The sequence below is a fragment of the Talpa occidentalis genome, unplaced genomic scaffold (assembly GCF_014898055.3).
Source record: "Talpa occidentalis isolate TD23 unplaced genomic scaffold, MPIMG_talOcc4v2.1 talOcc4.15, whole genome shotgun sequence".
In the NCBI taxonomy this organism is placed as follows: domain Eukaryota; kingdom Metazoa; phylum Chordata; class Mammalia; order Eulipotyphla; family Talpidae; genus Talpa; species Talpa occidentalis.
Genome location: NW_023601543.1, coordinates 24,909,740 through 24,936,460, shown reverse-complemented (window position 1 = coordinate 24,936,460; position 26,721 = coordinate 24,909,740). Strand labels below are relative to the sequence as shown.

The following is a 26,721-nucleotide window of genomic DNA, read 5'->3' as shown; positions in this document are numbered from 1 at the left end:
TGGAGGCCCTAATCCCCTGCATCAGAATTACCTTCAATGTTTGTCAAAATACAGACCAGGATATCTTCTTCCAGATTCAATGAAATAGAATTTATGAGATTTTAAACTTTTTTACAAATCTTCAATTGATTCTGATGGGAACTATGGATTAAGAAACATTGTGTTAGTGGAAAAGAGTCCAGATTTGGGGGTCAGGTCCCACATAGACTCCAGAGGTCTGCCCTTTTATGGGGCATACGAACTTGTGAGGAATACCTTAAGCCCCCGGGTTTCAGTTTTGTCTACAACATGGAGATAATGGAACATAAAGTTCAAATGAAAAATCTGTGGTATATCTAACACCAGGGTAGGGATTGAGTCTCCCCCCACCAGAGAAGACTATTCACCTGTAGTATTAGAGAAGACTTGAAGTTACCCAAGAAGTAGAACATCCCTTGTCTTCCCCCCAACCACGCGGCTTCTTTCTGCTTTCAGTTTCCCACCACAGCATGGAACTACTTGACCCAGTGTTCTTTTTCAGGGATGGATTTATAATTAAATTATTTCAGGTTCTTCTGGAAATCATCATGCTTGGCACATAGTAGGAACTCATAAATATTTACTGAGTGAATGCAGTCTTTTGTTTCCAGCCTGACTCACCCCAACATCTGCCTTTCAGTTTAACCCGTCACCCCATTTCAGTCCCATAACCGCAATTTAGGCAAGTCTCTAAGAGCTCAACCCAGCACATCAGCAAGGCAGACCCACTTTTACTTCTACAGACAGCTCAGAACAAAATCCCTCCCTCCACTCACAGAGACATGTACTTCCTCTCCTCAGGTTACCAACTCTCCTGGGGAAATCAACTAGGATTTAACCCTTAGGTCCTCAAACCATGTCAATATGAAATAGGAATCCAGTCCTCATTCCTCTTAGCCTCTGTGTGAATAACAGACTCTGAGGAAGTAAAAATGGCCAGGCTGCCTTTTGAGAGGAAAACAGCTTCTATTGCTGTGAGATGAAAGGACAGGAAGCCTGAGCAAGGAAGGGGAGAAGCAAGGGGGGGTGGGGGGTTGTTGGCTGAGCAAGGGGAGAGCAAAGCAGGGCCTTATCCAGCTGTTTCAATTGCCTTTGGCCCAAGTTGCAAATTTACCTTCTAACCACGATGGCTGATTGACTCCTTCCCTCTCACCGGACTCAGATCTGAGAAACAACTTCTCCTCACAGCTTGTCAGAAGGGGATGGGAATCCCAGCTGCTCTTTGCAGTGATGCTGAAAACCTTGCTTTACCTTTGGGAGAGAGGGGCGGAGTCCAACCTAATGGGAATTAACTCCAAACACGCTGGAGACTTCAAGTCCAAACTCAGACATTCGGGCACCAGAAGTAGTGGGCAAAGTCCTCCACCTCTATCCTGACTTGGCAGCTGTGTGTAAGTGTGTGTGTGTGCGTGTGCATGTGTTCGTGTGTGTGTGTGTGTGAGAGAGAGAGAGAGAGAGAGACAGAGAGAGAGAGAGACAGAGAGAGAGAGAGAGAGACAGAGAGAGAGAGAGAGACAGAGAGAGAGAAAGCGTGCTCACAATTGAACCACTTATCTACTTACTTCCTCACCTACTGCTCAAGTGCCTGCAGAGGAATAAAGGTTCTCCCTAACTTTCCTCCAAAGTCCTAAATAATTTCCACCATATGTTTTAGGTAACAGACCTATGGAGCTGCAAATGACTCATAAAACATATGACTGAAATGCATAAGAGAGAATAACCTCCTTTCCCTGAGCGGATTCCCACTGTCTGGTGGGGAAGATGCTCCAACAGAGCAATCTGTGGTTCCAGGATGTAACAAGTTTACATTTAAGAGATTTAAAATCACACATTAAAAGGACTAAATAATATCTTAAAAAAACAGTGCGAACAAAAGTCAGACTCTAACTTCTCCCAACAAAAGCATCAATAACTGCGTTTATGCTTGGGAAAAGGTCTGAAAGTTCTGGGAATTAATGGCACTTTGTCTGATACTCTGTTCCAGCCCAACATGATCCCTCCCACCATTGAATGTCCCTGGCATTCCATATTTATTTTTGGAAAAGTATTGCCTTCTACCTTATATTAGGTTTGCCTTTTTTTTTTTTTACATATGTGTCTCATTTCCCCTTCTAGACATCGTGTGAGCAGGGAATTGTGCTGAACAAAATGACTTGGAAAGATGGAATCTAGCTTAACTCAATAGGGCATACTAGACAGATCCAAAGCACGTTTGTTTCTATAAATGCACAGTTGTCTTCCCAGGATACTATCAGAGTGATCAGGCCTGTTTTCTGGCATTTTGTGGCAATAATTCATAATTTAATAGTAAAAGAACTGGAAAGTTGACACATTCATTGTACCATGATCATTTAATAACTTTGCTCAAGTTTTTCTGCCTGATCTGAATAAAAAAGGCATCTTGTTGTTTATCAATAATATATATAGCTTTGTATTCATGCATACATTATATTCATGCATGCATTTCTCTGTTTTGATACTTTGCATAAGCACTTTTTTTCTGCTCCCAGACACTGGTAAACCACACTCTCATCTGTAATATTACTAAAGGTCATTCCTGGGTGAGAAACAGATAACCCTAAGTGGACTATCAAACTTTTGGCAGTGGAAACTCTCAGGATAAGTTTCATAATCTCCCAGTTGGGGTTCTCTTTTTTTTTTTTTTTTTGAGGTTTTTTTTTTTTAAGATTTATTTATTTATTTATACAAGCACTGGGTACAGTCAGAAGCGCAGGAGGGTTAGAGAATTCACCAGAGCCAGAGCGGGGAGCAGAACAGGCAGACTGATGAAGTACACTGCTGAGGGGAACAGTGGATGCAACAGGAGAGGTCTGTCACGCCATGTGGGACCCTCGCCAGCAGCCCGGGATCGAACCGGCGCTGCAGAGGCTGTGGGCAGCTTCGCAGCCCAGTGCTCAACCACTGCACCACCAGGGGAGGCCCCCAGCTGGTGTCCTCTTAAGAATTACTGCTTCAGGGCCTCCCTGCTGGAACAAGGATTGGAGACACAGTGCTGTCAAGCTATCACCAACCACTGCAGCATGAGTTCGATCCCCATCTAGGTCCAGGAAGCTAACCTACATTGCGTAGCAGACCTCTTCTGATTTGCCCACTGCTCCCCTCAGCAGTGTATTTCAGTCAATCTGCCTGTTCTGCTCCCCACTCTGTCTCTGGTGAATCCTCTCACCCCCTCACCTCTGGTCTACACCCCAGTTCTTGTATATATAAATAAATAAATCTTGTTTAAAAATCACTGCTTTATACATCAAACTAAAAACTTTCTGCACAACAAAAGAGACAGTGACTGAAACAAAAAGACATGCTACCAAATGGGAGAAAATATTTGCACATCATACATCCACCAAGGGACTGTTTCAAAGGTCTTCGAAGAACTCATACAACCCAACAGAAAGCAAGCAAATAACCCAATGAAAATGGGCAGAAAAGCTAATTATGTACTTCTCCAAAGAAGACATACAAATGTGTCCAATGGGCATTCGTGTTCATCATCACTTGTCATCAGGGAAATGCAAATCAAAGCCACAACAAGATACCACCTTACGCTTGTGAGAATGGTCCATATCAAAGAGACCAAAAACAAGTGCTGGTGAAGGTGTGGAGAAAATGAACCCTCTTATACTGTTGGTGGGAATGTAGACTGGTCCAGTCCCTATGGAAAAGAGTGTGGTAATTTCTCAAAAGATTAAAAATGCATCTTCCTTCCAACCCAGCAATCCCATTCTTAGATTTAACTGAGGAACACAAAAACACTAATTTGAATGGAAACTTGCACTCCCAGGTTCATTGCAGCACTGTTGACAATAACCAAGCTATGGAAACAACATAAGTGCCCAAACACAGATGAGAGGACCAGCAAGATCATGTGGTATATCTAAAAAATGTAATGCTATTCAGCTATAAAAAAGATAGACTCTTGCCATTGTGGCAACATGGATGGAGCTGAAAGGGATTATGCTAAGTCAAATAAGTCAGAAGGAGAAAGACCAATACCAGATGGTGTCATTTATATGTGGAATGTAGACAAACTAAGAACTATTATTATATTATCCAAGCTAAGAACTAAACCTAGAAAGCTAATTATAGAACTGAGGCTACCAGAGGGGGAGGGGGAGAGGAATAGGTAAGAATAAAGTGGGGAGGGAGCACAATGGAGTATGGTGGTAGATTATAGGTGTATTGGTGGTGGCGATGATGTAGTAATAAAACAGTATCAAAACAGTACTTATAACAGTGCCAAGGGACAGTATCAAGGCAGGGACAAAGGGGACAGGTCACTGTCTACAGGTGCTCACCCATGTGCTCAATTGCAAGACAACGCTCAGGCTCAGGGTCCAGAAGCAACGAGGTTGATTTAACAAACAGGAGATATTGAGGAAAAGGAGTGTCTAAGGCAACAAGTGGCCGGCTGCCTCTCCCCAGCTGGTCCTCATTGTCCAGTCATCCCAAACAGAGGCCTCCCTTGACTGACAGCTGGAGACCTCAAACCCATTTGGTCCATTTGTGATCCTGGAGGCAGATACACAAGAGAAAAGCTTGGCCCCTGCCTAGACCAGCCTGCACTCACATCAGGGCAGGCTCGTAGATGAGAGTGCCCTGAGAAACAATGGCAAGAGCCAGCCTCAGTGACACCAGAGGCATACTTCACTACCTGGTGCCCCTGAGTGGGGCTGGGTTTGGCAATTTGGGGGGGGTGTTTGGAGGGAGCCTGCAGCATACTTCTAAAACACAAACAACAATGTAAACCAATGTTATCTCAATAAAATAGAAAAAAGAATCATTGCTTCAAATATAGGACTAAATAAAAAAAATGCTGGACCCTCTCATTAAAAATAGTCAATATTAAACCAGAGACATCCTGCAGGGGAGGAGGAGGGAGAGGGAGCCGAAGGCGGGAGGGAGGCACACAGGGGACTGTGGTGATGGTGCAGGGTGCCTTGGTGGAGGAAATTCTATGGGGACTACACTTGGTGGGGGAGGGAGGGAAGCAAACTTTGTTTAAAAAGGAACAATGGGGCCTCCCCGGTGGCGCAGCGGTTGAGCGCTGGGTTGCGAAGCTGCCAGCAGCTTCTGCAGTGCCGGTTCGATCCCCGGCTGCTCCTCGGCCACCAGGGTAGGGTCCCACATGGTGCGCAGACCTCTCCTGCCACCCGCTGCTCCCCTCAGCAGTGTACTTCGGTCCTTCTGCCTGCTCTGCTCCCCGCTCTGGCTCTGGTGATTTCTCTCACCCTCCCGCGCTTCTGACTGTACCCAGTGCTTGTATAAATAAATAAATAAATCTTAAAAAAAAAATTTTAAAAAGGAACAATGATGTAAAATATGTAAAAAAAATTTTTAAAGGACCAAAAATAACAGTTATTATTAACAGAGACATAACTATGTGTGAGACATGGCTGAAATTTTTGACATAAGAAAAATAGTGAATTCCACTCGATGCATCAGTAAACTGTGCTCTATGTTTTGTGACTACATCTGTCATTTGAGGGAATTGATCATTATTTGCAACTCTAAAAACAGCTCATTATTACTTATCATTTTTTATCCTCTTTTCCCTTGTGCCTCCATTTCCCTTAAGTGGAATAATGCAGAAACTCAAATGTATTCTAAATAGTGTTCTAATTTAGTGGGTAGTTTTATTTGCTGTTCTTAATTTAACAGTTGATAGTTCTCTCAGAAAAGGAGAATGTGTCCCTTGACTCTTGATATTTTTCATTTGAAAATGCTATTTCAGCCCTGCTTCCATTGAGAAGGGTTCATGTCTTGGCATTTACTTAGGGGATAGGATAGAATACAATATATCTAATAATGCTAAAATGGGTATTATCCTAGCACCCAGAAAATATCTGAATTCTGCCTTTGATCAGTCTGGAATAAGAGATCCTGCAACCACAAGATAGGGATGACAGGTGGTTCTGATATATATCCTTATTCCTATACTCAGTTTGCAAAACAATAGAATTTCCCAAGCAAAATCAACACTCCCACAACATTTTGCAGTCTAGACAAAGGGTCAGCAAACCAGAGGCTGTGTTATGTGCCAAATCCAATAAGCTGCCTGTTTTTGTAATTTCTTTGGCACACAGCCACAACTTATTCATTTATGTATCATCTATGGCTGTTTTCATGCTACAACTGCAGAACGGAATAATTGTGACAAAGATCTTATGATCCAAAAAATTCCTAAGAAATCTGGCTCCTTACAGAAAAAAAAAATTGCTGACCTCTGGTTTAGACCCGTACAGACAGATTACAGTAGAGACATTATGTTAACTGTTAATTGTTAGGAGAGAGGGGCAGAAAAAGAAGGGAAAAAAGTGAAATAAAGATAAATGCTGCTTGCTTTTAGCTTTATTAAGGTGCCAGTCAATCCTCACCAGTTTTTTAGACTCTGAGACGTTAACAACACACTAGAGACCAATATAAACCCAATATCTGGTAGACTTGTGAAAATGTCTTTCTCTGTTAAGTACCTTTTGAGTCTGTGTTTTGTGTTGTTTCCCAATATACCTGAATTTTTTTTTACAGGCAACTTTATTGAGATATGTCTCATACCACAAGATTTACTCTTTTAAAGTGTAGATTTAAAAGTATATTTTTAGTATATTCACAAAGTTGTGCAGCCTACCATGACTATTTAATTCCAGAATATTTTCATCACTCCAAAAACAAACTCCATATGCTTTTTTTTTTTTTTGAGAGGTGTTTCTTCTTTGGGAGTTACTTGGGTTTGCTTTTTAAATAGTTTCTTATTACTATGGTGTATGTTCTATTCTTTACTTCTAGAGCCATATCTAGAGTCCCATCATACTTTGGAGAGTTTGCATGTAAGTACTTACAAATTTCTTAACACATACTCCATGACTGTCACTTGTGCAAATTGAACATGGAAGGTATACCTTGTCTTTACTATAGTTTCAATGCTAGACAAAAAAAACCTAGAGATGAAAGTTATATTTCCTTTGTATATGAAAATCAGAACTGACATCTCTTGTGTTGTTTCTTTATTGATCTTAGAGGATGGACTGAGTGTTAACCAGTGCTATTGTGTGCTGATAAGTATTTAATTACTGGCTTTGGTTGGCAGTGGGGAGCAAGAGAACCCTGATTTGTAGCATGTGCTGATTCCCATGGTATAAATATTCCTACCATGGCCAATATTCAGCTATCAGCTTGAAGTCAATGAAAGTAGAGCTGGGAAGATATAAACACAAATCCACTCTCCTGAGCTAGCACAGGACAGCTCCAGCACACTATGGGAATTCATATACAAGGAATTATTTCAATCTTGGTATATGTGGTTTTATAGCTACATACAATATAACAAAAGCAGGGTAGCTACCATAGTTGTTTCATATGTTGGGCATAAACTTCTCCTTCCTATATACTGTGTTGACATTGAAACATTTCAAAAATACCTTGTTGCACCAGCTTTTTAGCTTTCACAGTGTTATTTGTGTACAATTCAGATAAATTGTTCATGAGCCTGCTGCCCGCTTTAACAACTTTTAGAAGGGGGATTTATTGTTATTATGATAGTTGAAAAAATAAACTTAGACAATATACCATAGTTTTGGACTAAATTATTTAGTGTAAGCTAAATCAAATGTCATTATATTAACCACTATGACTATGCTTCTGTAAGCATTTTAATACTGAAATAAACTTTAAAAATATGGAGGAAATTTCTGTCAAGATGGTAAATGAAACTCTTACAAGGTCCCATATACTAAATGGAGAAGATCCATCACCTGGGATCCTTGCTGCCGCCTTGGAAAAAGACAACCAGTCTAAAATTGCTTTACAATCACTGACATGCACCAGGTACTGTATTAGGTGCTGGGAGCACAAAGGTTAAGAATTCCAGGATTCCTGTCCTTGTGAAATTTATATTCTATTCAGTGAGAATGAAAAAACAAAACAAAACATCATAATAACAGACAATGATTGTATGTATGACTTAAAAGGAAATAGTGATATTGATAGAGTGGTGGGTTGAGGGAGACCTAGCTTAAACAGAGGATTCAGGGAAGCTTCCCTGATGTCACATGGATCTAAAACCTGAAGGTTGAGAAACAGGGAAGAGCAGGAAGCAGCAACAAGAAGACTATAAATGTAAAGGCTCTGAGATGAGAACCATTTTGACATGTAATGGAATTGAAAGGGTTTGCATCAGGCAAGACCACACTGATAAAGAAACGGGAGTCATAGAACAGGCTACATAATGCAGGATGCTGCTGAAGAGCAAGATCCTGGACTTTTTATTGATATACAGAATTGTTTGTAAGGGGGAGGAGCAAAAGGAAAGGGGAAGGAGGTTAAGGAAAGGAGAAGGAGTAGAAGATCAGGGATTGTGAGTCTGCCCCCCAGGTACTTCTTATCTGCTCGATGACTGGTATTGTCATTGAGATCACACCTTAGTGCCCCAGCCATGGTTTTAATCTTATCAACAAGGTGGTCCAGTGATCAGCTTCTGGGGTCCTTTGTTATACATTGGTCATCACCCCCCCAGGCATTCCTGGTCATACATCGTGATGCATAGCCTTCCCAGCATGATCCAGTTTTGTGCTTTTGTTTGATTTGAAAGGCACCTTGCAGGGTTGGGCTCTGTACCTAGCTGACCAGGTCATCTTGACCTTGCTTAGAACTATAGGTGACAAAATGGTGGCTGAACAATCTGCTTAGGAGTAGCAGACCCACAGTAAAGGACTTTATCTGGAGCCTGGGGACCTAAGCATAGAGTGATACTAGATAAGGCTGGGAAGGCAAGGCAGGCAGAAGGCAGATCACACAGAGATGTGTAGGATTTCCTTTTAGTTGCAGGGGCAGGCTGTGTACAGACCTGCGGTAAGCACAATGAGACAGAAAAAAGTAAACTATCTACAGGTAACTGTATAAAATGGGGTAAACCCTAGGCTGCTGATATGGTCCATCCCCAGCCTAAAGGCATCTAAGACCACACAATTTCAGATATATCTCCATGAAAACAGGAGCAGCTACAGGGAACAATGACCAGCTGCTACTTTTATCTCAAGATTTCCTAGATACCATTGTTCACAGATTTGGCTGGTAGTAGACTGAGGTTTACATTTAAGCCTGACATTTACTACTTTATTCTTTAGGCTATCTTGACATAGTCTGAGTCATTATCCTCATCAGTCATTGACCAGGTTTTCTCATGTGACTTAGCTCAGAGCAATGGGAAGTCCCTGACTGGTTTAAAGCATCATCTGATTCAGTTTTGAAAACTGTCTTCATATAAAATATAGACATTTGTATCCATACATTTGATCTTCAACACCATGGAAATGATGGCAAAAAGTGAGGCTAATTCCACACAGGCTTTTGGATGCCACCCCCACACCATCAAGACACCGGGAACTACAAATCCCAGGATCCCCAAAGGGAAGTGGCGAGGACCTAAGGGCAGAGTTAAGCAGCCATTTTCTCTGTTTGTAAATAAAAACTAGCCATGTTAGTGGGGTCGGGCACACTTGGCACGTGCTCTTGGCCGGCAGGTTTGGTCTCAGTGGGTCATTTGTGATTCCAGGTCAGCGGAAAGGGTAGCACACATTTAAGAATTTATCTCCCTCTTTTCTCCCTGAGTTGGACATTTCCTCATTTCCCTCCCCTTGTAAATAAACCTTTTGTTAACCTTTAAAAAATAAAAAAGAAGGGCTTCCCCGGTGGTGCAGCAGTTGAGCGCTGGGTTGTGAAGCTGCCTGCAGCTTCTGCAATGCTGGCTCGATCCCGGGCCACTTGGCGAGGGTCCCACATGGCGCGCAGACCTCTCCTGCCACCCCCTGCTCCCCTCAGCAGTGTACTTCGTCAGTCTGCCTGCTCTGTTCTGCTCTCCGCTCTACCTCTGGTGAATTCTCTCACCCTCCTGCGTTTCTGACTGTACCCAGTGCTTGTATAAGTAAAATTAAAAAATAAAGAAAGAAAAGAAAAAAGAAAGTAAATAAAAATTATATAGAAATTTGTGATGCTTGCACTTCCAGGCCCTAATTCTATCAGTGATCATCTCATATTCACTTTTCATTTCAATTTTAGTCCCTACATCCAAGGTACTGAGGTTGATTATGAGGTTGATTAACCTCAGAACAGAAGGTCCACTCTCTCATGCTAGAGGTTTGTCTAGGATTTTATTCATAGGACAGTGTCCTAAATGACAGTACAGATAACCAAAAGGAAGAATGATCTCCTCCTAAATCTCCTACAACAATACCTGTGTCATTCCTTTGCATCCCACCTCTCTCACCACAAAGTCACCAGTATCTTTTGAAGCCTTTCTAGCACTGACACCCCTGTCTGCTCACTCAGCCTAACCATGTGGGAAGTGGCCCCTGGTGGCATAACCGATTTTCTAAACCACCTCTATTCATTTCCCAGAAAATAATCTAACTCGGTTATAAGGATTTCAATGAAACAAGAGAAGCAGCGTTTCAGAAACAAGAAATCCTTATTATTCTTGCCTCTGCTTCCTGAAGCAAGTCACGGAGCCTGGTCAATTCGGGGACTTCACTTACAAAGACTGGTTTCTAGGCATCCACTTGGTTATTAAAGCATTATTACACTTTTGTGGTTTTTCTCAATGGGGTAGCTGACCAGGCTGCTCTAAAAGGCCAGGGTAACCACACCACAGAAGGATATTGAAAAGGTTGAAAGGATGAGTGTGTGTCTGACCATTTCAGTACTGGTTTAAAGGTTGAAAGGAAAGTGAGAGTTACAGGATAAGCAAAAAATGCTCAGGAAATGAGAAGTAGAGCTCAGGAAATATATGACAGCCTGTTCCATAGAGGTAATCTGATAGAGCTAGTGGCTGGCCAGTGGAGACAGTGCTGTGAGCCAAACTACTAGCCCACAAAATCCCATGAAGCAACAGCTGCAGAAAACAAGGACCACACATTGAGAGATGTCTTGCTCTATGAACCTCAGCTTTGTTCCATGGGTAAGTATTTTGGTGCTGGGGTTAAACCATCCCAGGGCACATTTAGGCATTTGCCTAGTGACCTTCAGAGTATACTATATTTTCTTGGCAGCTGTAGGTTAAACACAATTGGCAGTGGAAAATACTTGTTCTATTTCTCTTCCTGGAATGTAAATGTGCTTCCTGGGGACATCACAGTCATATTTGTGACTTTAAATGCCTTCTATTTAAACAACCTGCCCAGAAAGCTGTCATCATGAATATTTGGTGGGAATTGGGGACCAACATTGCCTAATCTTCTCAATATCTTTTGGTGTGAAACTGTAACTTCCATTTGAACTGTAAAGTTGATCCTCACAGCAACCTTATGAAGGATGCATTACCTACATTGTCAGTGCGGGAAACTTAAGATTTTAAAAAATTAAATGACTTTCTCAAGACCGCTGAGATATTGGGTCTACCATGTGATGGATTCAGAAAAGGACTGGGAGACAAAAGTGACTGACTGGAACAGAGAGGAGGGGCCAAAAGAGAAAGAAGGAAAGGGAGAAATATGGTATGAATCCTACATTTCTGCTTTGAGAAACCTGGTGCCGGAAGACATCCTTAATTAAAGGCAGAGAGCAGTATGATCTTCCCATCTCCCTTCTCCTTGGTAATGGACAGTGATGAGCAGTTTGTCATTGCATTTGACATGGCAATTAGGGTAGAAGCATCTCTTGAACATTCTCATGTATGGTAAGCAGATATAGTTATACAGGTCTGTAGTGGAGGGGAAGTTCTAGGTTGAATGTTTAAGTGAGAAGACGTGTCCCCTAACAGTAGATGACATGAGCAAGGTGTTTGTCCAATAAGAGAGTCAAGGACAGGAGCAGCCCTGATACACATGCACATTTGAAGGATGACAAAAGAGACAAGGACCTATGAAGGAGGCAAAGGTTGCTCAGCTCTCCTCTTACCATCCTGTTTCCCACATACCACAGTCTCTCAAGAACAAAAGTTGGCTCAGGAAGTAGTGACTCAGGAAGGATGTGGGGCTATGGGTTGAGGAAGGCAAAGTAATTAAAAATCTTTCAGTGTTAAGTGCTTTATCCACAACCATTGCCCACAGGTAACCAAGGATGAGCTGCAAGAAACCAAGCTCACTCAGAAATGCAACTATATTTCTAACTTGTTTAACAAATGTATTTAATTTTTAATGAGTTTTTAGGGACCTGGTAGCTGATACTTGCTGTGCTTGGCAAAGAATCAATTCTGGTACCACTTGATTTCATTTTATTTTTTAATTTAGATAAATTTCCAGGAGTGACAGGAGGCTGGAAGTAGGCTCAAGCACCTTGCATTTGGCCTTGAGCAATCTCCTGTGACTTTCTCCTTTACTCTTGTGGGATACCACAAGCTAAATTAATGCTGTGGCTATCACTCCACAAATCAAAGACTCTATTTGACTTTGGAGAGTCACTTTTACCCTTCCTAGAACTTAATCTTCCTATCTAGGGAGAAAAGTTATAAAATTAAAAGCCATCCTCAGACAGTGTGGGAACAGATCATCCATTAAGTTGTCAAATGATTTGAAGCGCATTGTTGTCATTACTACTACTACTGATAGGACCACTATGTTTACTCTATAATGAATTGCTGACTGTCTACAATGTGTCAAGCACTGGAGAGAAAGTGATAAAACAGGACAAAGTCTCTGTTCTCACCAAGTCACATTTCAGTTGGGAAGAAGGAATAAAACAATTGAACAATTAATCAAATAGAGTGGTATGTTCTGAAACGAAAATGAAATTTGGTCACAAAATAGGGTGTTGAGAGGGGAATAAAGGCAACTTTTGATTAGATGGGATAGTTGGATAGTTGAGAGAGGCTCTGAGTTGATACTTGGCATGATACCTATTATATCAGAAGGAGCCAGTCAAGCTAAGAGCCAAGGTAAGAACTTCCAGGCAAAAGAAACAGAAAATGAACATTGAACCATAAAAATGCTCAGTTCTGAAGAAACAGAAAGTAGGTTAAGAAGAACGGGATATCGGGCCTCCCCGGTGGTGCAGTGGGTTGAGTGCCACGCTGTGAAGCTGTCCGCAGCCTCTGCAGTGTGGGTTCGATTCCCAGCCAGCCAAGGAGATGCCCACATGGCGTGGCAGACCTCTCCTGTCTTTCCCGCTGCTCCCCTCAGCATTGTTTCCAGTCTGTCTGCCTGTTCTGCTCCCCACTCTGCCTCTGGTGGATCCTCTCACCCTCCTGTGCCTCTGTCCTGTACCCTAGTTCTTGTATAAAAATAAATAAATCTTTTTTAAAAAAGAAGAACCGGATATCCACATGCAAAACAATGAAACCAAACTGCTCTTTTACCCTAGACCATATAAAAAAGTGTACCTTAAATAGATCAAACCTAAATATAAGAAATAAAACTAAAAATCTCACAAAAGAATAAATAAGCATAAATCTTTGTTCTTGGATTTAGGCAACACATGCTATTTAGATATGGCACAAGAAAACAATGAAAAAATAAGTAAGTTGAACCCTAATTTTAATCAAAATTAAAAATTTTTGTAAATCAAGAAAATGAAAACAACCCATAAAATGGTAGAAACTATTTGCAAATTATATATCTGATAAGGGCCTAATAGCCAGATTATGTAAAGAAGCTGCCAACTCAACAGTAAAAAGGAAAACTACCCAATTTTAAAATGTACCAAGAACTTGAACAGATGCTTCTCCAAAGAAGATGTATTAATGGTGAATAAGCACATGAAAAGATGTTGTAGTTATGCATTTGCATTATTCGTTAGGAAAATGAAAATCAGAACCACAATGAGATACTACTTATAAACACTAGAATGGTGATGATGATGATGATGATGGTGATGATGATGATGGCGATGATAGAACATAACAAGTTGGAAGGGAAAGTGGAAAATTTGAAACCCTTGTACATTACTGGTGAGAATGCTCAATCATACAGCTGCTATGAAAAAGAGCTAGACAATTTCTAAAAAACTTAAAAATAGAATTGTCATTTGACCCAGCATTTCTAATTCTCATTTATACCCCCAAGAAGTGAAAATAGATATTGAAATGAAGAATTTTACATTAATATTTACAGCAACACTTTTTATAATTGCCAAAACAGAAACAACCCGTGTTCATCAACTGATAAATTGTGACATATTCATATAATATTAATCATCCACAAAAAGAAATTCTGACACATGCTACATCGTGAATGAACCTCGTAAACATTTTGCTAATTGAAATCATATGATTTCACTTGTCCAGACTAAGCAAACTTATAGAGCTGTAAATTAGATTAGCCACTGCTAGAGATGGAGATAAGGGAAATGAGAAGTGATTGCTCAGTGGGTTTCTTTGAGGAATGGTGAAAATATTCTAAAAGTAGATAATGACAAATATTGCACAACTCTGTAGTTATACAGAAAGTCATTTAAAATAGTTGAATGAGGCAGAAGAGACTGAGGAAGGAAGCAGGATGGAGCCAGGAGACCTGGAGGAGACGCATGGAGCCTAGAAACACGGAATATAAAGCTACCATATCAAAGGATGAAAATATATGTTAAGAGGGGGCAGAGCAACATGGCGGCGAGGAGACGCTGCGAGTAAGATCTCCCATTAAAAAAGTGAATAGGGAGGAAAAGCGGCAGGTCCCAGTGAGAACTGGGACACGGAAGATAAACGGGTGACTCCAGCAAACTGCCCAAAGAAGAAAGTTGCCATAAAAGAGGACCAGAAGGGAGGGAAGCGCAGAACCCTGCTCCCCTCCCCCGCCCACAGAGGCGGCACTCTCCGACCGGCAGAGAGGAGGAAACAACAAGCCAAAACGGCTAACAAGAAAAACGGACGCAGCAAGCGGGACTGTGAGTGGAAAGGAACTATTTCAGCCACCACACCCCGTGAACGGGAGCTGAGGCGAACCCTGCAGGATCCGCCGCGGCGGTGAGCGAACGGCTCCGGGCGCCATTAGAGAAGAACAAAGACCCTGGGAGACGCGCACACAGCCCGGGCTGCCGGTAAGCTGGCGCGGAAACGCGGCGCGCTCGGGGAGCTTGAAAAGCAAGTGCAGACCAGGATCGCGGCTGCCCAGGTCCCCGCGCCTGCGACCTAGGCTTGGGAGACGACCTAGGCTTGCGGGGAGGCGCGGAGGTCCTCACTGAGGTGAAGGTCCCTCCCTGAGTAAGCAGGAACCAGGCGCCCAGGCACGGGAGCTGTGCAAAAGGCGCCCTTCCCGCACCACTGAACTGGGCTACAGCCCGCGTCCTGGAACTGAGGGCTTTGGAACTGAGACCCGGGGCACGAAATTAGGGGCGTGGGTTCCCCACGACGGTGGGCACAAGGCAGACACAGCACCCAAAGCCGTTGAGGTGTACCTACCATCCCGCTTTGCTCCCTGTCCCACGGCGTGGAAAATCAGCTCCCCAAGGGCTCTAGGAGAGATCTTTGGCGCCACCTAGCGACTTGTAGACAGCACAGGCTCCTGAAGGAACTAGTGGTCAGCTGGGGAGTTAGCCCACACCCGGCCCCTTCCGAACAAGTAGTCTGAGCCCACAGGGAGAGCGAGCACCCACAGCCAGGGCAGACCAGGCACGCAGAAGAGTGTGCCTGACACCGGACGCGCAGGGAGTGTGTCCCACATCACCATTTTAGAACAGGGACATTTCTTCAGTAAAGACTACCTGCAGAAGGCTTCCTCAGGAGCCAGAAGTGAGCGGGGGAAGTTCGCCCACGCCAGACCCCCTCTGGCCTGCAGTCCAAGCCCAGAGGGGGAGCAGGAACCCACCGCCGGGGCAGACCAGGCGCACAGGGGAGTGTTGTCCCCACATCGACATTTTAGGACAGGGACCTTTCTCCAATAAAGACTGCTTGAAACTGACAGATGACTCCAGGAGGAACCAGAGGGGAGAAGAGAAGCCCACCCAAGATGCCGGCCAGTCCCAACAACACAGTGTCCCAACGCATACGGCAAATTAGAAAACAGACAGTAGGGGAGGAGAAGAACCACACGCAACCTAGCAACTCTCCGAAAAAGCACACCACAAAAAGAAAACCAGCCCCCAGATTGCAACGACAGTAACTTGGAAGAACTTCTGAGCCTTCCAGAAAGAGAATTTAAAATTGCCGTGATTAAAAAACTGACAGAAGTCATAAAGGAAAACAATGATAAGGGAAAAATAATCAACGATCAGAAGAATGAAATTGAGTCCCTAAAGAGGGAAGTAAAAGAAATGCAGGAGATCAAAGAATTAGTGGAAGACTAAAGAATTCTGGGAAAAGCAATGAAAGCAGAATGATGAAATGGAAGAACGAATAAGTGCTCTTGAAGACACAGAAAAAAAAGAACCAAAACAGAAAAGGAAAGAGAAGTACGAAGGAAAAAGAATGAAGAAAGACTTCGGGAACTATCTGACTCCATGAGGAAAGGAAATATAGAGTTATAGGAATACCAGAAGGAGAGGAGAGAGAAGTAGGACAGAGAAAATATTCAAAGAGATAATTGAAGAGAACTTCCCAAATGTGAAGAAGGAGCTGAAAATTGATATACAAGAAGCAAGAAGAACACCAAACTTCCACGACGAAAAAAATACAGCAAGACACATAATAGTAAAGCTCCAAGAATCAGGACAAGGAAAAAATAATGAAGCTGGCAAGAGGGAAGAAACAGATAACATTCAAAGGAAAGCCAATCAGGCTGACATCAGACTTCTCCGAAGAAACACTACGGGCAAGGAGAGAGTGGAGGGACATAGTCAACAGACTCCAAGAAACAGATGCCAACCAAGAATACTCTATCCTCAAAGCTCTCCTTCCTCTTTGAAGAAAGAATATGGACTTCCCAGACAAACAGAAACTCCGGAATTTCATTGCAACTAACCCCCACTCCAAAAAATACTACAAGGAGTCCTAAAGCCAGAACCTCAGAGGGACGAATAACAATGAAAGAAGGCCAAAAAAAAAAAGTTATTAAAAGAATAAATAAATAAAATCAAAGGAAAGACAAACACAATGGCAAATACAGATGTTAACATATCAATATTAACTCTAAATGTAAATGGACTAAACTCTTCAATAAAAAGACACAGAGTTGCAGCCTGGATTAAGAAACAAACCCAACCTTTTGCTGTCTCCAGGAAACACATTTAGCTACAAAAGATAAAAATAGGCTCAAAGTCAAAGGATGGAAAACAATCCTACAAGCAAATGGGCCAAAAAAGAAAGCAGGAACAGCTATACTTATATCAGATAAAACAGATTTCAAACTCAAAAGATAAAAAGAGACCCCAATGGTCACTACATTATGATCAAGGGACAATACTTCAAGAAGAAATAACACTCATTAACATATACTCACCAAACGAAGGAGCACCAAAATATATCAGACAACTGTTGTCTTCTCTGAAAACAGACATCAGAGAAAACACATACGTAGTGGGAGACTTCAACACACCACTATCAACAATGGATAGATCAACAAGACAAAAAATAAGTAAAGAAACCAAAGCTCTAAATAAGGACCTAGAGCAATTGGGCTTAACAGACATCTATAGAACACTAAAACCCCAAAAACGGAGTACACATTTTTCTCAAGCGCACACGGATCATTCTCCAGGATCGATCACATACTGGGGCACAAGACAAACATCAACAGATACACCAAGATTGAAATCATACCAACCATCTTTTCTGACCATGAAGGCATCAAACTAGAACTAAACCATAAAAAGAAGGCAAGGAACTTTTACCTCATGGAGATTAAAAACCACACTACTGGAAGACCACTGGACTAATGAGGAGATCAAGAAGAAATTAAAAAAATTTTTTGAATTGAACGACAAGGAGGACACCAATATCCTAAATGTATGGGATGCAGCAAAAGCAGTAATAAGAGGAATATATAGCAATAGAAGCTCACATCAAGAAACAAGAAAGACTCAAAGAAACAACCTAATCTCGAAGCTCAAAGATCTAGAAAAAAAGAACAACAAAAAACCCCAAAACCAGTAGAAAAAAGAAATATAAAACAAAGCAGAAATAAATGAAATGAAACAAAAACAATCCAAAAGATCAATGAAACCAGAGCTGGTTCTTTGAAAAAATCAATAAAATAGACAAACCCCTAGCCAGGCTCACAAAGGAAAAAAGGGAGAAAGCACAAATAAACAGGATCATCAATGAAAGAGGAGAAATCACAACGGACACAGCAGAAATCAAAAGAATAATCAGTAACTACTATGAACAGTTATATGGAAATAGTTTAATAAATCTAGAGGAGATGGACAAATTCCTACAACTCTACAATCACCCAAGCTAGATAAAGAAGAAATAGAACACCTAAACAGACCATTACAATTAGCGAAATTGAAATGGTAATCAAAAACCTCCCCAAAAACAAAAGCCCAGGACCTGATGGATTTACAAATGAATTTCTACCAAACATTCAGAGACGAATTAGTGCCTATCCTTCACAAACTCTTCCAAAAATGAGAAGGAAGGGACAATACCAAACACGTTCTATGAAGCCAACATTACACTAATACCAAAACCGAACAAGACAACACTAAAAAGGAAAACTACAGGCCAATCTCCCTAATGAACACTGATGCAAAAATCCTCAATAAAATTTTAGCCATCAGAATCCAACAATGTATCCATAAGATAATTCACACGACCAAGTAGGATTCATTCCAGGGGCACAAGGATGGTTTAACATCCGAAAATCAATCAACGTTATCCAACACATCAACAAAAAGAAATATAAAAACCATATGATAATATCAATAGATGCTGAGAAAGCTTTCGACAAAGTGCAACACCCATTCATGATAAAATCCCTTGAAATTCTTGGGATACAAGGAACATACCTCAACATCATAAAGGCCATCTATGACAAGCCAACAGCCAGCATCATTCTCAATGGTGAAAAGCTGAAAGCAATTCCATTAAGATCTGGAACAAGACAAGGATGTCCACTCTCACCACTGCTTTTCAATATAATACTGGAAGTCCTAGCCAGGGCAATAAGACAAGAGAAAGACATCCAAGGAATCCAAATAGGAAAAGAAGAAGTCAAACTATCACTATTTGCAGACGATATGATATTATACATAGAGAACCCCAAAACTCCACAGAAAAGCTAATTCAACTCATCAATCAGTTCAGTAAAGTGGCAGGATACAAAATCAACATGCAAAAGTCAGTAGCCTTCCTATACACAAACAATAAATCTGAAGAAGAAGAAATAAAAAAAACCATCCCTTTTGTTATTGAAACAAAAAAAATCAAATATTTGGGAATAAATCTAACAAAAGAGATAAAGGACCTATACAAAGAAAACTATAAAACACTGTAAAAGAAATAGAAGAAGACACAAAGAAATGGAGAGACATCCCCTGCTCGTGGATTGGAAGAATAAACATTATTAAAATGGCCATCCTTCCAAAAGCAATATACAGATTCAATGCTATTCCAATCAAAATTTCAATGTCATTCTTCAAAGAAATACAACAATTATTGATGAAATTCATATGGAATCACAAAAAACCCGAATAGCCAAAGCTCTCCTGAAAAAAAAGAAGGAATGGAGGCATTACACTCCCAGACTTCAAACTATACTACAAAGCCATAATCATCAAAACTGCATGGTATTGGAACAAGAACAGACATACAGACCAATGGAATCGAATAGAAAATCCAGAAATAAACCCACAGATTTATGGTCAACTAATCTTTGACAAAGGAGCAAAGACTATGCATTGGAGCAAAGAAAGTTTGTTCAATAAATGGTGCTGGGAAAACTGGGTCGCTACATGCAAAAGAATGAAGCTTGACCACTACCTCACACCATACACAAAAATCAACTCAAAATGGATTAAAGAACTAGACATAAGACCTGAAACCATAAAATATATAGAAGGAAATATAGGCGAAACACTACGTGATCTGCACATCAAAGACATCTTTACAAACACATCACCCAAAGCAGTGATAGTGAAAGCAAAGATAAACAGCTGGGACTACATCAAATTAAAGAGCTTCTGCACAGCAAAAGAGACAATAACAAAAACAAAGAGAAACCCCACCAACTGGGAGAACATTTTTGCACACAACACTAATGATAAAGGACTGATCACAAAAATCTGCAAAGAGCTGATGAGACTCAGCAACAACAAAGAAAATAATCCAGTCAAAAAATGGGCAGAAGAGCTAAAAAGAAACTTCTCTGAAGAGGAAATGCAAATGGCCAACAGGCATATGAAAAAATGTTCAACATCACTTGCCATCAGGGAAATGCAAATCAAAACTACCATGAGATACCATCTTACACCAGTGAGAATGGCACATATTAAAAAAACTAGCAACAACAAATGCTGGCGAGGGTGTGGAGAAAAAGGAACTCTTCTGCACTGTTGGTGGGAGTGCAAACTGGTCCAACCACTGTGGAGAGCTGTGTGGAGATTTCTGGACCTACTAAACATAGAGCTTCCATATGATCCAGCAATTCCACTCCTAGGTATTTACCCAAAGGACACAGAAACATCAATTCCAAAGAACACCTGCACCCCTATGTTTATAGCAGCACTGTTTACAATAGCTAAGCTTTGGAAACAACCCAAATGCCCAAAATAGATGACTGGATCAAGAAGATGTGGTACATATATACCATGGAATATTACTCAGCATTCAAAAAAGATAAACACTTGCAATTTGCAGCAACATGGATGGCGCTGGAAGGGATCATGCTCAGCAAAATAAGCCAGAAAGAAAAAGAAAAATACCAGATGGTCTCACTCATAGCAGGAATCTAGAAAACTTAAATAAGGGACCAGGAAAATGAATAACTATAAGAAAGTGAAAATCAAAATCAACAAAAAACTATGAAACAGAGACACTTTTAGGGGGGTGGGGCGGGAGGGGAGGGATTGGGGTCAGAATGGGGGCTGCAATTGTATGGGGAATATAACAATAAAATTTATAAAAAAAAAAAAATAAATAAAATTTAAAATTCAAAAAAAAAAAAAATAAATAAAATAAAGATCCAAATTATTGCTTTAATACCACAAAAAAAAAAAAAAAAAAAATAGTTGAATGAATGGTATATGAATGAATGAATGAATGAAATGGTATGTGTAGTCTATCTCCATAAACTGCTATTCAAAAGAGGCAAGCTATGTGATGGAAGAACAGTGACCAAGAGAGGGCCTCCCCGGTGGCGCAGCGGTTGAGCGCTGGGCTGCGAAGCTGCCCGCAGCCTTTGCAGCACCAGTTTGATCCCCGGCTGCCCTCGAGGGTCACACATGGCACGCAGACCTCTCCGGCTGCGCCCACTGCTCCCCTCACCAGTGTACTGTCAGTCTGCCTGTTCTGCTCCCCGCTCTGGCTCTGGTGAATTCTCTCACCCTCCTGCGCTTCTGACTGTATGCAGTGCTTGTATAAATAAATAAATAAATAAATAAATAAATAAATAGATAGATAGATAGATAGATAGATAGATAGATAGATAGATAGATAGATAAATAAATAAATAAATCTTTAAAAAAAAATAGTGACCAAGAGGGACAGGGATAGAAGAAGTATATATGGAAGTCCAAGGATACCCTCCTCCTAAGTCTCCATGAAGATCTAAGTCTTACAAAGTTAGATACACCAAGTGGTTTCCTTGGCCTCTTTATGCTTGGCCCAAGGCCTTCCCTTTCCTTTTTAGAAGTAGCCCTCTAAAAGCAAAGAACAGATAACCCTAAATAATTTAAGGAGTAAGAGCATATTTGTCACTGCATCTAAAGCAGAGCTAGTCCAATTACCCTCCCTAGTCCTACTCAGAGTGGAAACTTGCCTCCAAGCCCTACCATAAATACTCAAGAAACATCACACGAAGGCTTCATGGACAGAGGATACAGAAAGTTTGTTCTAAGGACACAAAGTTTTAATGTCTTCCTGCATGCCATCCAAAGCTGTACCCCAGAACTGTTGTCCAAGAATTACCTTGGCTAATATCCTGAGCCACATTTTATTAATTCTTTGCTATGTGTAAGGCATTATGCTAAATGAATCTAAATAAGCTATCCAACTTGACCCGCCCAACAATCCCAGGAGGAATCTGCACAGTTGTATCGGTAACTCAAAAACTGAGGAAACTGATGCACTGTTGGGTCAAAACCTTGCCTAAGTTTTCCTAGAGAGCAAGAAACGGTACCCAGATTCTGTCATTCTAAACTTTCTCATAAACACCACATCATACTGTGTGCCCTCTTAGTCCCCACCCCCGAAAGCATATTTCCATTGTCCTCTACCATAGTCCACTGTACCTCTTCACTTTTAATCCCCCACATTATTCTGATTCCCTTCAGCCCATTCAGTGCTTCCTTCTGGGAGTGATAAAAGGTGTTTTGTGTGCTTTTATAAGTTAAGTTTGTGCTACTAAAATATTTTCTTATTTTTCCGGTAAATTTAATGAACTAACGAGTAATTCCTATGGTTATCCAGGGATGTGACTGGCCCCCTCTGAGAAGGAGGTCGCTGGAATATCAGTCTTGCCTGTACATTCACAAGGCCATGTCTCCAAAACTTTCCACTGCTCCTATGTAATCACCTGGGACAAGTAAAGTGGTGTTTCAACAACTCAAGTCCTTTTCTAATGCCCTTTTATATTGCTTCCTACTTAAATGGAATGGAGCTTAAAGGACTCTCAACCCTTTAAACCTCCTTCAACTCATCTTTTGCCAAGAGAGTTCTGTGACCTTATCCAGAGTTGGCGTGGTCAAGGCCAATGGAGGTCTTTGAAGTCTGTTCTGTGAGACTAGAAAAGGGACGGTATAAAATGAAGATTCTTGCTAGATCTGCAATCAACTTCTCTGAAAGTCAGTTCCTGTGAACTAACGTAACACCCAGCTTTCTGATGGAAACTTGTTGCCCTTATCTGATCACCTGGGTTCCCAGGCTGCTCCTGGGTCCTTCTGTCAAGTGATCTCTGATCTCTATGAACATTGCCTTTGGGGAAGAACAGTCACCAGCCAGGGTAGCAGCAGGAAAACTAGCTGCTTCAGCTCGGAGTCCACCAGTGACATGCATGCCCACTTTCATCTCTCTGCTCCACCGCCAGCTTCAGTTCTCAGTGGCTTCCCTCACTTGCAGAACAACATCCTCCTGTAAATGAAATATTCAGGTTGTCCAGAGCTGGCTTAGTGCCTGTGGCTCTTTGATAAAAATAAGGCTAATAATAGAGTTTTGTGTGAAAATAGAGAGCTGAATGACATCAAATAATCATGAGGCATCTGCTGATTAATGGGCCAATTGTCCTGAAGGTCATCTGGCCTGAGCTTGGCTAGAAACCATTAAAATGTGGGTTGTAACTCCAAGCAACAGCTGCCCCTTCAGAGGTTCCATTTTAGCTCAAAATAAGAGATGACAATCAATTTTTTTATACTCACAGATGGACTGTACCTTTAACTATGACTTGCATCAACTTTTCTTCATATTTCCCAGAAGAACAGCTGATCCTTGATGCATATAACCTGATTTTCCCCTTTGTGAGATTTGAAAATTCCAGTCTCCAGGTGTTCGTTCCCTTATTCCACGCAATTTCCACAAAAATTGGCAATTCAATGTGTCTGTCAAAGTATACAATGTGTGAAGTTTATAGAAAATGTAAGGTTTATTGAACCACTTGTATATATGCCTCTGCTTCCCACAACCCCTACCCGAACCTTGAGTTTTCATACTGTCATTTGTTTTTGTCCTTTGGGCATACATAGTTCCCCTTGGGAATTTACAAAGCCCTCAAAAAAACATTACATCACTGAGAATAAACTATTGGTAGGCTTGCCACAAGAGACAAACAAAACACATAATCAGGAAATAAAAACATCTTTGTAGGTTTCAGTGTAGTAAACCCCCATTTTAGTGAGTTTTTAAGTAGAGTGCAATGTTTTTTTCCTATTGTTCAATTACTTTCTTTCTGCTCCTTTTTTAGTGAAAGTCATTTAATAGAGGATGACTATTTCATCTTTGCCAAAGCACACATTCAAGACAGATCAAAAAAATTAAGAAACTTACTCACCAATAGCTACTTATTCTGGGCCTGAGAGTCACCCTATCCTGTGTCTAGCCAGGGGATCCTCTAATAGACTTAACCTTCCTAGGAAGCCTTCTGTATCTTGACTTGCCAACTTCTTGCTTCTTGGCTAAATTCCCTCTTACTCCCACTACACTACCACCCCCACCCCCAAAACACACACACACATGCACACAGGAATCAGTACTCCTGAGAGATTCCTCAGGCCTTGCCATATGAAATACTCAAACCATCAAGTTTGCTCCATGGTTCTTGGCATCACACAAAGGAACGATGGCTGTCATGTGTGTTTCCTGGAACCGACAATTTTTGTTGCTATATTTTTAGTCTTGGAAATATTTGTTTTCTTTATTTGTTTAAAAAATATCTCCTTTGTCTCATCAGCCAAGGTGAACCGCTGTAGGTTCTAAAAACTTAAAATTGTTCTCACCAGTGTTCTTTAATCTTTAAGTACCAGCACACTTTATCCCTGGGGTTAGGCCAAGGAACCCTCCTACAGAACAACTTGGGCTTTGCAATTTTAAGTATGAGCAGTTGGGAGGGCTCAATGTGGTTGAATACTTAAAACAGTGTAAAAGAGTGCTTAAAACTGTGCTACAACAGGGCCAACAGTGTGAAGGACAGGGACAGGTCACTGTCAGTGGGTTCTCACCTGCATGCACAATTGCAAGAGCACTTGGGGTCGGGATCTAAGAACAGCAGGGTTTATTCAACAAACAGGATATTGGGGAAAAGGAAAGAGTTTCTAAGGCCACAAGTGGCCAGCTGTTTCACCCTGGACAGTGTCCAGTGTCCAGAGTGCCAAACAAAGGCTACTCATGGAAGACCAGGTGACAGTGCAACAGCCCACGGCAGCAGTCTGAAGGCTGGGACAGACACCAAACCAGACAGCAGCAGACTCAATAGCACCAGGAGGTGGTGCCGGAGAAGCAGAGGCTGTGGTTTTTGTGAGCTGTTGGCATGTACCAACAGTGAACAGCTCTTTGAGACACTAGCCAAGGCCACCTTGCGGGCACCTTGTTTTATTTTTTGTAGTTGTTTCTATGGTTTTTTTTGTTTGTTTGTTTGTTTTTTTACCCTTTGCAGTGTGAGTTCCCTGCAGGACTGCAACTGCTTAGCATAAAGAAATAAACCTTAGGGCCTTCCCTGATGGCCCAGGCAGTTGAGTGCCGTGCTATGAAGCTGTCCGCAGCCTCTGCAGCACCAGTTTGATCCCGGCCGGCCGGCGAGGGTCCCACGTGGCGAGGCAGACCTCTCCTGTCTCGCCCGCTGCTCCCCTCAGCAGTGTGTTTCATCAGTCTGCCTGTTCTGTTCCCTGCTCTGTCTCTGGTGAATCCTCTTACCTTCCCACACACCTGGCCTGTACCCCGGTTCTTGTATAAAATAAATAAATCTTTAAAAAAAAAAAAAAAGGAAGTAAACCTTCGTCTGGGCAGCCTTGTCCCTTTTGGGCTTGCCTACTGCACCTTATGGGCCCTTATGAAAAAAAAAAGCTAAATACTAACTCAGTCTTCAGAAATTAAAGTAGTCAGATGAAAGAATCAATGAGTGATAGTGCTGGATGTGGCCACCTCCAGTTTTACTTGATTTGCACTTTTGTTTTGTTTTCCTTTCTTGGTAAGAGGAAATAATTAGTATCTTTTTATGGAGGACAATACCTCTGCAGTTAGCTAGAGAAAACATGGCAACACCATCTTTTTGCAATCAGAACTCACCATTCCATCAACCTTTGTTCTAGCCACTGGAACCCCCTATTCAGGGAGATTGTCTTCCCCAAAACTTCTTTGCATTCATTAGAAGTTTCTTGACTGACATTCTTTCTTGCCCTCCACTCAGGAATCAACATCCCTCATAAACCCAAAAGATCTCCTTCCTTTAGCTACGTCAACCAAAAGTCTTCTGTTAACTAACCGAACACTAAAGGAAAATGGGGTGATTCTCAAGCACTATCCATTACAGGGACTCTTTTTGATTGTCTTCACTTTGGGAAATCTGTATTTGCTTTCTCCTTCTTTTTAGACAAGAGCCCCTAATATTGTAGTCAGCCAAGGTAAAAACATGGTGGGCCATCACATCAGCATGGAGACTCCCTCTCCATTGTCTCAAAATTCTGTAAATGATTAATAATTTACTGTCCCCAGAGTAAACCTCTAGCCAACATCCACCTCTTACTCTTCTTCCTCTTTCTCTTGCTATCTTAGATTCCATTTCCAGCGTTCTCTCAAAATAAACACACTCACATACACACAATGTAGCTGTGTCCTCAAGGTATTTGTAAAAGTCTCTCAAATGCATATAGAGTTATATATGTGAGCCTGTGCCAGGAATGTGGGGGAGGTGGTTCATTGCTTTTTTCATTGTAACTTCATGTTTTCCTCGTTGCTTCTGTAGAAATATACTCACTGGGAAACTATTTTCTGTTATCTTAAAACATCAGTGCATAGTATGCATTTTGGTCTGGCAACGTTGAACTTCTTTTCTTGAGATAGTCTTACTTTCTTTTCTCAATAGTAGGTTGTTATTTCAACATCTCCTCCCGCCCACCAAAAGTAAACCATTTAAAAAATATAAGCTTGTCTTCAACAAAAATGACTCATTAAGATGTCGATATAAATGACTGGTAAGTTTTAAAGTCATAACTACCAACCATCCACATCATTTTTTTTTGCGTTAT

General features: G+C 41.4%; 1 protein-coding gene across 4 annotated transcripts in view; it reads right to left on the bottom strand.

The window, feature by feature from the left end:
• LHFPL1 (LHFPL tetraspan subfamily member 1) overlaps positions 1 to 26,721 on the bottom strand; it is an 85,578-nt gene that overhangs the window by 43,994 nt on the left and 14,863 nt on the right. For 2 of the 4 annotated variants that reach the window (XM_037512932.1, XM_037512931.1), the window contains exon 1: positions 1,133 to 1,261. The gene's annotated coding sequence lies outside the window, so the exon portion shown is untranslated. Of the gene's footprint in view, positions 1 to 31; positions 60 to 1,132; positions 1,262 to 23,416; positions 23,584 to 26,721 lie in introns of those variants that run through there. The other 2 variants (XM_054695600.1, XM_054695601.1) reach the window with 2 other exon arrangements.